Source organism: Cornus florida, unplaced genomic scaffold (assembly GCF_030987335.1).
Source record: "Cornus florida cultivar Cherokee Brave unplaced genomic scaffold, ASM3098733v1 CherokeeBrave_3.0.0_Hap2_Chr10, whole genome shotgun sequence".
NCBI lineage: Eukaryota > Viridiplantae > Streptophyta > Magnoliopsida > Cornales > Cornaceae > Cornus > Cornus florida.
The window spans coordinates 18875852-18888955 of NW_026775580.1; the positions used below are offsets into that span (position 1 = coordinate 18875852).

The 13104-nt window shown below is 36.3% G+C and overlaps 1 pseudogene; it reads right to left on the minus strand.

Moving 5' to 3' along the window:
* Positions 1-3575: 3575 nt before the first annotated feature.
* On the minus strand, positions 3576-10953 carry LOC132276053 (GDP-fucose transporter 1-like; annotated as a pseudogene).
* Positions 10954-13104: the final 2151 nt, after the last annotated feature.

Sequence of the window (13104 nt, forward strand, 5' to 3'; positions counted from 1 at the left end):
GCTCCCTCCTTTAAGCTTCAAGAACACCTTCTTTTCTTGCTCTCTTCTCTCTCCTCTATCTTGCAAAATGTAGGATAGCAAATGTGTGGCCTTTGGTAGCCTTTTATTCTCCAACAAAACCCTCTCTCTCCTCCAAGGAACACCTCCAACCACTTCATAAAGAAGGAAGATGGCATTGAGGAAACCAATGTGCAAGTGGCTGAAATTGAGCCATTTCCGAGTGCAATCTGCCTGATTTTCGAGCACTCGAAAAGTGGCCTCGAGCACTCTAAATTAGTGTAATGTGCAACATGCTCTTCTTGCTCAGCGCTGACCTACTTTGGTAAAACTGCTATAACTTTGTGCCCTGAACTCCGAATGATGATCTGTTTGAAGATTTGGAGAGATGATTCAGTGCTTTAAAAACTTCATGTTTTGATGAAGACCCAATTCTCAAGTCTGGTTGGTCGAAAATGGGGAGAAAGGCAGTACTTCAGTGCTGCCAGGCAGTTCTGCGCACCTCTGTTAAGAAGATCCTAACTCTCTGCTCCGAACTCCGAATGATGAACCGCTTGAAGATTTGGAAAGCTGATTCAGAGATCTAAATCTTTCATGTTATGATGGAAGTCCAGTTCTTGAGTTTGCTAGGTCGAAAATGGCGACAAAGGTCAGGATCACTGCTGCCAGAAATTCAGAAATGGCACCCTTTTTGTTCAAAATTCCACAAGACATCATTTTTGCTTCCTTTTTGCACTTTAACCTGAAAATGCATAAAAACATGCAAATGGAGTTAATCTACATAAAATAATCAATTAATGGACTTCGTTAATGTAATTTAGGGCGCTTGAATATACAGTATTCAGCGTTTATCAACGCGTCTGCTCAAATTCCACTTTTCCGGACCGGTGGGACCTGTTTGGGGCACTTTTAGGGTTTTCCTATAAATAGGGGTCTCTAAAATAAAAAGTGAGATATTTTCATCTCTTTCCCCTCTCTTGGCCGGCAGCCATGGAAGCCCATGGGGCTGCCACCTTCTCTCTCTTCTTTTAGACTTCTTTCCTTTGTTAAAAAGTGGTGATACCTTAGGCTTTATTATTCGCCTTGGCGAGGCCTTTGATTTTAACTAATTGGAATCCCGTTTTGGCCATTTTTTGAGTTCGGTTTTAAAGCCAAGTTTGGATTTTGGTGTGACCTCCTTGGTGTTTAATGATCCACTCATTGTCCCCGACAAAACCCCGAAGTTTCGTCGGATTCGGAATAGTTTCATTTGGGTAGGGATTTGAGATTTCATCTCAAATTGAGCTAGGGGATGTCATAGGTTTATATTTGAGTTGTATGGATTGTTTTATAAGCATATATAACTTGTGAGCATGCCTTTGTTCAAGTTTTAAAATTTAATTTAAATATTTTTTATGTTTAAGATTAATTCTCATGATGGTATATGACTTAGAATTAAATTGTGGCATGTTAGTAAATTAGGCCTTGGTATGTTTATCAACAAATATTAAATTGGGAGTATTTGAATAAGAATTGAAACTTTTATTTAATAATTATCTTTTATGAAAGATTAATTCACATAGTTGTAGCAAGCATGAAATTAACTTGTAATGTGATATTAAAGTATGCATTGGTATATTCTTTAACCTATGTTAATTTGAGGACATTTGGAATTGTTTGAAAATCTAGAGAAAATTAATTAATTAACTTAATTAATTTTATTTTAAGTGTTTTAATCACTTAAATTAATATTTGATGTAATATATGTGAAGACCGTGCTATGCCCTTTAACATATATTAAATTGAAGTTATTTGAAATTGATTTGAAATCTAGAGATTTTTCATGTTAGGTTGATAACCTCTTGAAACTTAGTATGTTTAATTACCTTGTGAGCATATTACTAATTAGATGTAGAATTAGCATTTGTGGCATCTTAAAATGGTAATTTGACTTAGCATGATATAGAATATCATTACCTTGCAAAGCTTGTTTAAATATATCTTGTGTAGGTATATAGCTTGTTTAGAATATTACAATTGATTACATTGAAAGCTTGTTACTAAATTGTAGCTTATTTAGTACTTGTGGCTTAGGATGGTAATTTGGTTCAATTGTTGTAAGATATTCTTGTTTTGTGTATAAATTGCATATTGAGAACTTGACATATCATATGCCACTTAGACTTGAATTCTAGGACGTGGTTTGTGTGAATTCAACCTTACTTGTGCATAAAAGATGTTTTTTATGCATTATATGATTTTGTATAAGCTTGGTTTAACTTATTGATTTTACATAAGTTTTGAACTTATTGATTTTTGGAAGCTTGTAAAGATATGAAAAGGTGATGGCTAAGGTTTGGCTCTAGTACGGAGACAAGAGTCTTCTAAGTCATAAGTGCGCACTAGGTAGTACCTTGTGGGTCGTAATTACCTAGAATAACTTGTATGGTCTCGTGGCCACATATCTTAGTCTTTCCACTATTTGATTTCACATTTAATTTCAAATTGTTAATCTTGGATTACTTGTAGCTTGAGAATTGATACTTACATTGGGTATTTGAATCTTATTTAGTATACTTGAACTTGTATACTTGCTCCATGAGTTTAAATTTTATTTTTTGTATACTTGTGCCATGTATACTTGTCTTGTGCGTACTTGTTTAGCTTAGTATACTTGTGGTTGTATACTTGATTTATGAATACTCTATATATATAGATCGAATACTTGTGTATGTATGCTAGATATTGCTTATCTTGTTTAACATGATTTAGGGTACTTGAAAACGATGCTTGTATGTCGTGTATCATGTTTTAATATGGTTTAGTCCACTTGAGCATGTATACTTATATGCCTTAGTTCATTTCAATTGCATTAGTAGCTTAGGATGATCCCTGAATCTCACGTATGACATAAACGTTAGGTGGCATTATCCTTTTGAATTGCTTCATATAAAAGCAATAGCCTTGTTAAAAGTTAGTTCTATGCACTCATTCCCTACGAGTAGCTTTATGTTACTCACCCCAAAGTTGTCGGAGTCATTTTTTAAGTACATGATTCAAGATTTGGAGATTTGTAATTACCTTGGGTGATATGTAGAATTAAAATTCTTTTAACTGTATTCTTGTTCACATGTAGGTGTTAGCATGTTTTTCTTCTCTTTTGAAGTTATTATGTAATGTTTGGTTCACTACAAGAAAAATGACTTTTTACTAAGGTGGAAAAGACTTTCTACCACGGTATTGAACCGTGGTAGAAACAGCCGTGGTAGAAAGTCAAATTTCTACCACGGTTTCTAACCGTGGTAGAAAGAGGACTTTTTACCACGGTGCGAAACCGTGATAGAAAGTCCTTTTTCAATCATGAAGTCGTTCTTTCAACCACGGTTCTGAGACTTTCTACCACAGTGCAAAATCGTGGTAGAAAGTCTTGAAAAAGGACTTTCTACCACGGTTCAAAACCATGGTAAAAAGTGGTATATAATTTAAATAAAAAAAAATAGTGCAGCCCCATGAGGCCTTTTTTTTCCCTGCTACTAGCCTTGCAAGGACTCCAAAAGCAAACACTAAATAAATAAAAACTAACATCATAACCAAAATAATTTACAAGTAACCAATAACATCATATACATATAACAAATTCCAAATCATTGTTTTATACAAAAATTAACCATATACAAATTTCTTGCTTCTTCTACCATAATACCAAAATAAAACAAAAATTATTATATCTTCTTGCTCTATTTCAATCTCTCTCTTCCATTACATATATGCAACTTCTTCATGAGCCATACAAAAAATATAACGGCAACAAAAAAAGTAACGGCAACCGCAATCCTAGCTTTGACCTACAAAGATGTAATAGTTGAAGTCAAAGAATGTAAAGCAAGTTGTAAAGTTGTCAAAATTAAACCAAGCAAAGCATGCATTACAATAGACTCTTCGTATTAACTCAATATCTTGGGTCATTGACATCCCGTCACCAAAAGAAATCATTTGAGTAGTAATGCATGACTACAATAGTCCTCCTTCAAATCTTCAATGTAATATATTTCATAATCAAATAAAGATGAACCAAAGAAACATTGAGACTAATTAGAATTCTAGTTACATGCACTTAGCTTCGTAGTTATAGGCTAGCTGAAATATCATCAGCTTCTACTATATAATAGTACTTCAAGTTTTCAAATAATATCCCACAATAACAATATTTGTTATAATTCAAATTAATTTACCTTTATCCCCATTCCCCACCCCACCTCACCCCCACCACACACACACACACACACATACACACACAAAAGAACATTCATGATAGATAGAAACAATGAAAATAACAACACAATTAATATGCTTGGGGACAAAAACTGAAGTTCACTTTCTGTCTTTTTATTTTACTTTGTTTCAAAGGAACTTGCTAGAGATAGGATTTTGATGGAATTGGCGTGAGAACATGCAGTAACTGCAGCAGATGCAAATCAAGATTCTCAAGCCAAGGCAACCTCTTTGTCTGCTGCAGCTGTGGGTGCTTCCCTTGGTTCTGGTCTTGGCATTGTCTTGGCTGCTGTCATGGGTATGACATCTGCCTTAAGGAAACCATAAGCACCTCACAGTTTTGGTCACATCTTGTCAGCTGCATATGTTCCAGGTGTATGTGAGTTAGGTTGAAAAGTATATATCCTTGTTCTGTTATTTTATATAGATATTTATGTTGTTAAATTAAATTATTTTAATCAGTAGCAGATGACCTTCTGTTTTTTCATTTTATTAATGGGAAATTTTTTCCAGGCAAATGAACATTGGTCTTCTTTTAGAACTTTCTAAATTTTGTTTGAAGATGCAGTTTTCTGAAGATAGGAATTTCAGAGGGAAATAAAGTGAATGTGATGCATATAGTCTCTTATGGACAGTTTGGTGAAGTCCCTAAAGGAAGTTCCTTTGTGTGTACCTAAGTTTGGATTTGTCTGAGCGTGGAAGATAATTTCATATTGCAAATGGTTTTATTCAGCAACTGGAAAACAGAAAAGTTACATCTATGCTAAGAAGCACGGACACTCCAAAATGGGCGAAGAATCCGTGTCCGACACGTGTCGGACACGGACACGCGTCGGACACGCCCCGACACGTGTCGGACACGCCAAAAAACGTGTCTGGAATTTTTTTATTTTTTTTTATTTTCGGACACGGCTTGGACACGGCTCGGACACGGCTTGGACACGGCTCGGACACGGCACGGACACGGCTCGGACAGCTCGGACACGGCTCGGACAGCTCGGACACACTTTTCTGGATTTTTTTTTTTTTTTTTTTAAAATTTTTAATGCTGATAGGTTAATTTTTTTTTTTTTTTTTTTTTTAATTTTTAATGCTGATATGTTCTATTTTTTGTTTTGTACTACCCTAAAGATGGTGATATATATATATACTAACCTAAAGATGCCACAATTCGCCGTGTCCGTGTCCTAAAGATGCTGATATATATATATACTAACATATCAGTGATATATATATATATATTCCAACCTAAACATATCAGTGTTTTTTTTTTTAAATTATTAATGCTGATATATATATATATACTATTTGCCGTGTCCGTGTCCTAATTTTTTTGGATTTGCCGTGTCGCTGTGTCCGTGTCGTGTCGTATCCGTGTCCCGTATCCGTGCCCGTGCTTCTTAGCATCTATGCTATGATTGGTGTGGGAATTAAGCAAGTGGATGAAAGGGCTGAGGGAAAGGAAAAGAATAGGTAGGAGGTCTCCCTTTGAGACCATCATATACTTCCGCCTTAAAGTGGGCCGAAGCCGGGAGGGAAGCATCTCTACTCCTTTTTCATTTTTGCCCTTGTAGATGAACATCTTCTTTAACCATTCAATGTTATAACAGTTAAATTATGCATTACCCATTTCCTTCCCACCCAACTAAACAAAATGAATAAAAGTCCTTCCTTTTCCTTGGATACCTCATCCATCCATCCTTCTTCACTTTCCTTCCTTTCAATTTTCGTCACACCAATTGTTGCGAGCACAATACCTATTTATTTTATTTTCTATTCATTTATGAATTTTGAAGGAAAATCACATGCAATGAAGTAGAAAACTCTGTCCATATCTGAGAAGAAAGCATGAAGGAAACAGCCCAAGCCCAAGCCGAATCCGAATCCAGAATTACCTTTAAAAAGTAAATGGGTGTTTTAAGATGGATTGTTTCTCGCGTGACTAAAAGTCGATAATTTCTGCATAAGTGCATGTATGGTTGAAATGATTCTATGCAGCAAAAAGATAGAAATCATAGTAAATGGCACACTAAATAAGAAGTATGTTCATACTAAATAATTTTTGCCTCCTATAATACAATCTTGAAACTATGTAGGCACATCGTTTGCATGAAAAATGGCATCCTGATTTTGTTTATACAATTTCGAGCATTTATTATTGCGAAGATATGATAGTTGACAATAAATGGGCATCCTAGTTAGTAAAGTTATGGAAAAAGCAGCTATATTATATTGCATGATTAGTAGCCAATTCCATGGAGTTTACCTGGTTGTGTTTCTATCATCATCCTTTAAAGTGCACAAATTAGGTACTTTAGGATTGAATTTTTATATTTATGAGTTTTATCTATTTTTGTTGGCACTTTTATCTATTTTTATATTTAAATAGCTTCAATTGTTGATCTTTGTGGCATAAGTCCAAATTGATTGTTGACACTATAATTTCACACCTTAGTTTTTTTGGTTGCCAAAAGAAGGGGTGAATGTTAGGTTGGGACCGGTTTGGACCTTAGTTTTTCACACCTTATCTATTTTTGTTGTTTGGAATCCATATTGTTCACAAGCATTGGCGAGGGACTTGAGGACTTGGGACCGGTTTGGACCTTGCATTTCAGCAAAATCAATGATGGGCAACTTGAGATTAAGCTGAGACTGGTATGGGTTTCCTTTGAATGAAAACCTCCAGCTCCAGCTCCACAGAAGAGGACACAACCTACCTTGGAAGCTAAAGCAGAAAACTACAAAAGAAGTTAAGAGGAAGGTGTATTTGTGAGAAGTGGACACAATCAAGAAGCACTACTCAAGAAAGCATGGTGAGAAGAAGTACCAAGTGTGAGAAGTGTTCAAAGAGATATGCGGTTTGCGGTTCAATCTGACTGGAAAGCCCATTCTAAAACATGTCGTACTAGAGAATACAAATGTGACTATAGCACTCTTTTTTCAAGGTAATTAATCCACCCCATTTTTTCTTACATCAATCATATGCATATAATATGAATAACAACCAATACATAAAAAAAATTTAAGTTGCCAACTTGCATTAACTCCTTAAACAACATATCAACAACTTCTCCTCCACAACAATCAATCAAAACCTCCACATACGATGATCCCATACTCCCATGCTTTCAACATTTTAAAACAAGAAATAAAAATGGCCTCCACACGGGCCGATGTACCAGTAAGGTAATAAAGTTCAAGATACACAACAAAATTGGTCACTTAAAGGCATGTGACCCCCCTGAGTATGAGTATAAAAAGCATTAAAAATGTGCAATCATAAAAGAATTTTATCAAACATAAAGACCATATAACTTACAAATTTTGATGTACTTGATAGGCTATGCAATCGACGCTCCTGTTGTTGTCTTTTCCCAGCCCCTTTGGAAGACTACATTTCAAGTACATGCAAATCAATTAAAGAAAATATAACACCAAAATACACCCTAAGTGGGGATAGTTAAATGAAAAAATTAAAAAATAAGGGACATTATAAACAAATACACACAAAATCAAGATCACAAAACATCATTAAAACATCTTTGCATGATCATGTGAGAAGTCCACAGAGAATCCATGGAATGGATTTTAATCGCACAATTTTAGACAAAGCTAAATTGAGGATTATGTATTGTATGAGCTCCGATGGAAGGAGGCAAAAACCAACAGTGGTGGAGCTCCGGTGACACTCCACTTCGGAGGACAAGGGCATGGTGCAAGTTCTTTTCTTTTTTTTTTTGGTTTTTTGGGTAATTATCTGAATTGGGGCATTGGCTGGCATTATATTGCGACAGTTTCTTTGGCTTTTGTTGACGTTATTAACTATTAATCTATTGTTAGTATAATAATGTTATAAATTAATGATAAATCATTGTCAACAAGCAGAAGACAAACCTTCCGACGGTGCATCCGATGTGGATCTGTCGTCATGGTCGGGGAAATGGGTGGTGGAGACGTTGGCATACCATTTTTGCAAAAACTTTGACATAGATTGGTACATAGTGATTAGTATTATGGATACTAATGATACATTATTAAAATTTATTATAAATAGCCTAATACTGCTTGGTTTGCTGAGTATATTAGAGTACCGAGAATGAAGAATGCAAGCATTTTATAAATATATTTCCGGACTGTTGGGAGGGGCCTGAAGTGGACTTTTTGCTTTAAATCCATTAATGTTGCATTTGGGTACTTTGGAAGCATCGAATTAACATCTTTGAGATTAAAATTGGAGGAAAAAATAGTTTAAACTAGAAGGGGATTGAAATGGACTCTTTTCTTAATAAATTAAAAAAAAAAAAAATCATATTTAAACTATTTTTTTGTCCAAATTCAATCTTTCAAGGTTCGCTACTCCTAAACATAACATAATTGTATTTGAGGAAGAGTCTATATAAATAAATCTTCTCCTATGATCATTTTCAATTTACTACTTATGCCAGATAAGCTCGAAGAAATCTTGTAGTGGATTGGCAATTGGACCTCAAGGGGCTTTAACGTTGAGGCATGACTCATTTTATTGGATACATGTCGATACCACAGGGTTGTGTGTGTCAGGTAAACTCACGAATTTTTGTGAGAGATTAGAGAATAAATCACCTTGGAGGAAAAGTGACCTCAAACTTGTCATTTAGGACAATTTGGTTTTGTTTTAGGGGTACCAATTCACAAGCATAACTCAGAAATTGGTCCTGAAGACTTTGTTTGGAAGCTTTCTATGCATGTACCAGAAATGAGTGTTACCATAGAAACCTGGACTCTGTTTATTGGTCATTAGAAAGTTAACCTAGATTACCAAACTAGAAGAATGGTTGAACAACTGACTAGAGAACTGAAACTTGGGTCCCAGGTGTCCTACAAATTGGTGACTTCAGCAAACTTCAGTCTCTGCTAGTCTAAAATTACTACTTTAACTATGAGGCTCGACTCATTTTACCGGATACGTCTGTACCACCACACTTTTCCCCTTGGAGGAAAACTGACCTAAAACTTGTCATGAGGACTGTAGGAAGTAGTGAGTAATTTGGTTTCGTTCTAGGGTAATTACCAATTCACAAGCACATCTCAAAGATTGGTTATCAAAACACTGTTTTGAAACTTCTATGCATGTATTAGAAGACAGTTTTAACATAGAAACCTGGACTCCATTTATTCATTAGAAAGTTTACCTAGATTACCAAACTAGAAGAATGGCTGAAAAATAGACTAGAGACTTGGGTCCCAGGTCTCCTACAAATTGGTGACTAGTAAACTTCAGGCTCGGTTACGGACTAAAAGTTGCTTATTTCTGCAGCAGTACAAGTAACCCAACAATTTCCTAAGGCATGAGAAATTAACTCACCCAGTAATTTGACAAGGATTCATACTATAAAATATTAAGGATAAGATATTCATGGAGTCTTGTAATCTGACAACAGGTTGAATTTTCTTAGAGAATAAATCACAAAGAACAACAATTGTAAATCGATCCAAATTGTTTCCTTATGTACTGGAATTTCATGTTTTCAGGTGAAGATTTGAAAGACCATAGATGTCTCTTTATAAGTTTTACAACAATCAGAATTAAGTTATCTCACATCATCATGTGAGGCTATAGGTTTCCAATCTCAAAATAATGTATCATAGTAAAAGAATAGCTAAATTGCATCATACTACCAATCTCAAAATAATGTATCATACTACCAATGTGAAGCAAGTGTAAAAAAGGCCAGGCAAAAAAAGAACATTCAAATAATATCTCAAAATAATAATATCGTGCAAATTTAATACAGGACAAAAATCTTAGTAGCTAATGATAGGCATAACTCATAAGACATATATCTAAGTAACTAATGATAGGTATAAAATTTCAAACAAGTACACTCTTGGCAGCGGCCGAAAACATTCAAAAGGAAAAACTCATACACCAGAAATTTTACCAGATATGCCCTTCTCTTCATCCTCATCTCCATAATTGTTACCATCATTTTTGTTGTCCAGCAGCTTAGACGTTGCAGACTCGCGTACTGATGGAGCATTGCCGACCCCAGTAACTGACTACTGATATAGAACACCTCCTGCTATGGTTAAGAGGAGGCAAAGCAAACCAATCGGACTAGCATGCTTATCCCAAATCATCACATTGATAGCAACTGTGAGGAACTTAGTAACCACACCAGTCATCGTAAACGCTGTGGCAAAGATTGCCTTCCTGGTAGCAAAGCCGAAGAAACTGATTAGCAACCCAAACACACAAGACAATGACACTGTAAAAAATGCAACCGAGTCGAACCAATTCCCAGAACTCGATCCCACAGCAGTGAACACATCAACATACTCTCCAGTTATAATCCAAAACAATGGAGCCATCATCAATGAGAGAAGATTGTTGTAAAACACAAACCCCCAAGTGTTCAATCCAAGATTTGTCACCATGTGTTTGATATAAACCATTTCAGTTGTGATTGTGATCAAATACGCAAATGCCCATGAGTAGGCTGTGAGTGTAAAACCTGAATCCGTGGCAACATATCCAACAACACCACCCAAAATGGCGATTTGGGAGGCAGATCTGATTCTTGTAGATTTTGTAGTCTGCAGTTGCAGAGACAAAGAGAGGGCATCAGATTTGAGAACGAGAATAGAGATGGAGGCAATTTGGAGGCTGATCTGATTCTTGTAGATTTTGCAGTTTGCAGTCGCAAAGACACAGAGAGGGCTAGTTCAGAGTTGAGAACTAGAATAGAGATAGAGGCGATTTGGGAGGCTGAAATGATTTGCCCGTGTGTGGTCTATTCGTGTGTGTGTGGGGTCTGAAATAATTTGCCCTAAAATTTTAAGTAAGCAGCGGGAATAAGACCCGCGGAAAGCCTTTTACCAAATTCACTTGCTAGCACGGTTTTTCATTAACTGTGGTAGAAATAGAAATAGCCGGTCTACATTTGAGTTTAATTAATTCACTTTTCTACCACGGTTATTTTTATAACCGTGGTGAAATAAATTTATTTTCTACCACAATTCTTTTATAACCATGATAGAAAATATAATTATTACCACGATTTTTCCTTAACCGTGGTAGAAAGAATCTTCAACCATGGTTTTAAAATAACCGTGGTGAAATATATACTTTCTACCACGACACCACGGTTATTTTAAAACCGTGGTAAAAATGGTGTTCTAAAAAACTGTTTTTCTTGTAGTGATTTAACATGTTATTTTCAATTTAGGATATGTAATGTGTGCTATAGCACACCTTTTGACATTCATTTTATGTGCATGTATAACATGAGGCCAAGGCCCATTAATTTTAAAGTTCACAAGTATATTTTAAACTTGTTTTGAATTATTAGGAATGCATGTATAGCCTTAGGTTGGACCAAAAACTTCCCCAAGCATTGCAGCAGCAACTTTTGTTGCATTCTGTTTTGTCGTTCGGCTGATTTTTGCATCCTGTGTTGTCGTTCGGCTGATTTTTTTGCTTTCTGTTTTGTCGTTCAGCAAATTGTTGCTTTCTATTTCGTCGCTCGGCAGTCACAACGCCTGACCATGTAGGTCAGAGTGCCTGACCATGCAAGTCCGAACACTTGGCCATAGGTCAGAACGCTTGACCATAAGTCCTAACGCTTGACCATAAGTCCGAACGCTTGACCATTGGTCAGAACGTTTAACCCTCCCGTTAGAACGCTTGACCATGTAGGTTAGAGCACCTGACCATGTAAGTCCAAACGCCTGACCATGTAGGTCAAAACGATCAAGCCTTGATGAGTGCCGAGCGGATGCTCAGCCTTGATGAGTGCCGAACGTGCGCTCAGCCTTGAAGAGTGCCGAACGACCGCTCAGTGTTGAAGAGTGCCGAACGGGTGCTCAGTGCTTTGGCATTGGACAAACGCTCGTCCATGCCTTAGAACCTTTCTTTCTTTTGCTTTGATCACCTTCTTCATCCAGACTCCGAATCAAGTGATTTTTGAGTTTAACTTCATTCATTTTTCGTTGTCTTTCTAATGGTGTGCACGGTGGCGCCCATTTTAGTTCGGAATGACCATTAACCCTTGGTCCATTCCTTGGAGGGTTTTGAAACCCTAACTTCAGTCTTGCTTCCGTTGAGTCACGGGACTCTTCGAAAGACCACTTTCGTGTCTTAAGGATGAAGTACATCTCTATTGACTTGTTGATGTCTTGCTTCCGCACTTTATTTCTTTGGGTTCCGTGATCTCATGGAAGGTCATCTTCGGATTTTAGAGGTGTGTTGTGCCTTGGGAGACCGTTGTCTTGTTTCTTACTTTCGCATCTGGATCCGTTATCGAGTTAATCTTCGGTTCATCACAGGATGCACTGGCTTGAAAAACTAGGGTCATCACAGGTGGTATTAGAGCTCCTAGGTTCAAAAACCTTAGGACGATGAGTTTTGGGTGCATATCATGCTTGTGTTGCCATGCTCTATGTTTTTAGTTGCTTCTTAATAACATGTTTTGGATTGATAACATGTTTACGTGCTTATATGGACGTATGTTTAGAAGTTTAATTTAACTACTTTAGCATATTGTATGTGCTTATCTGCCTAAGTACATTGTATATGCCTGTTTGCATTAGCGTATTGTATGTACTTGTTTGCCTTAGCATACCGTATATGCTTGTCGACTTTAGTACATTGTAAATGTTTGGCTGTCGTAACTTATTATTTTACACTTTTTTGCTTCGCATGTTGGATATGCTTGTTTGATTTAGCGTATTGCATGTGCTTGTTATTCTTAGCATAATTGTATGATGCATACATTGACATGCCTTATGTCATTCTTTATTACTTGTGTAAGTATGTAGCAGTTACTATGTTGCTTAGTAGTTGTTTATTTCTATGTCTTGTTTAGGCATTGCGGG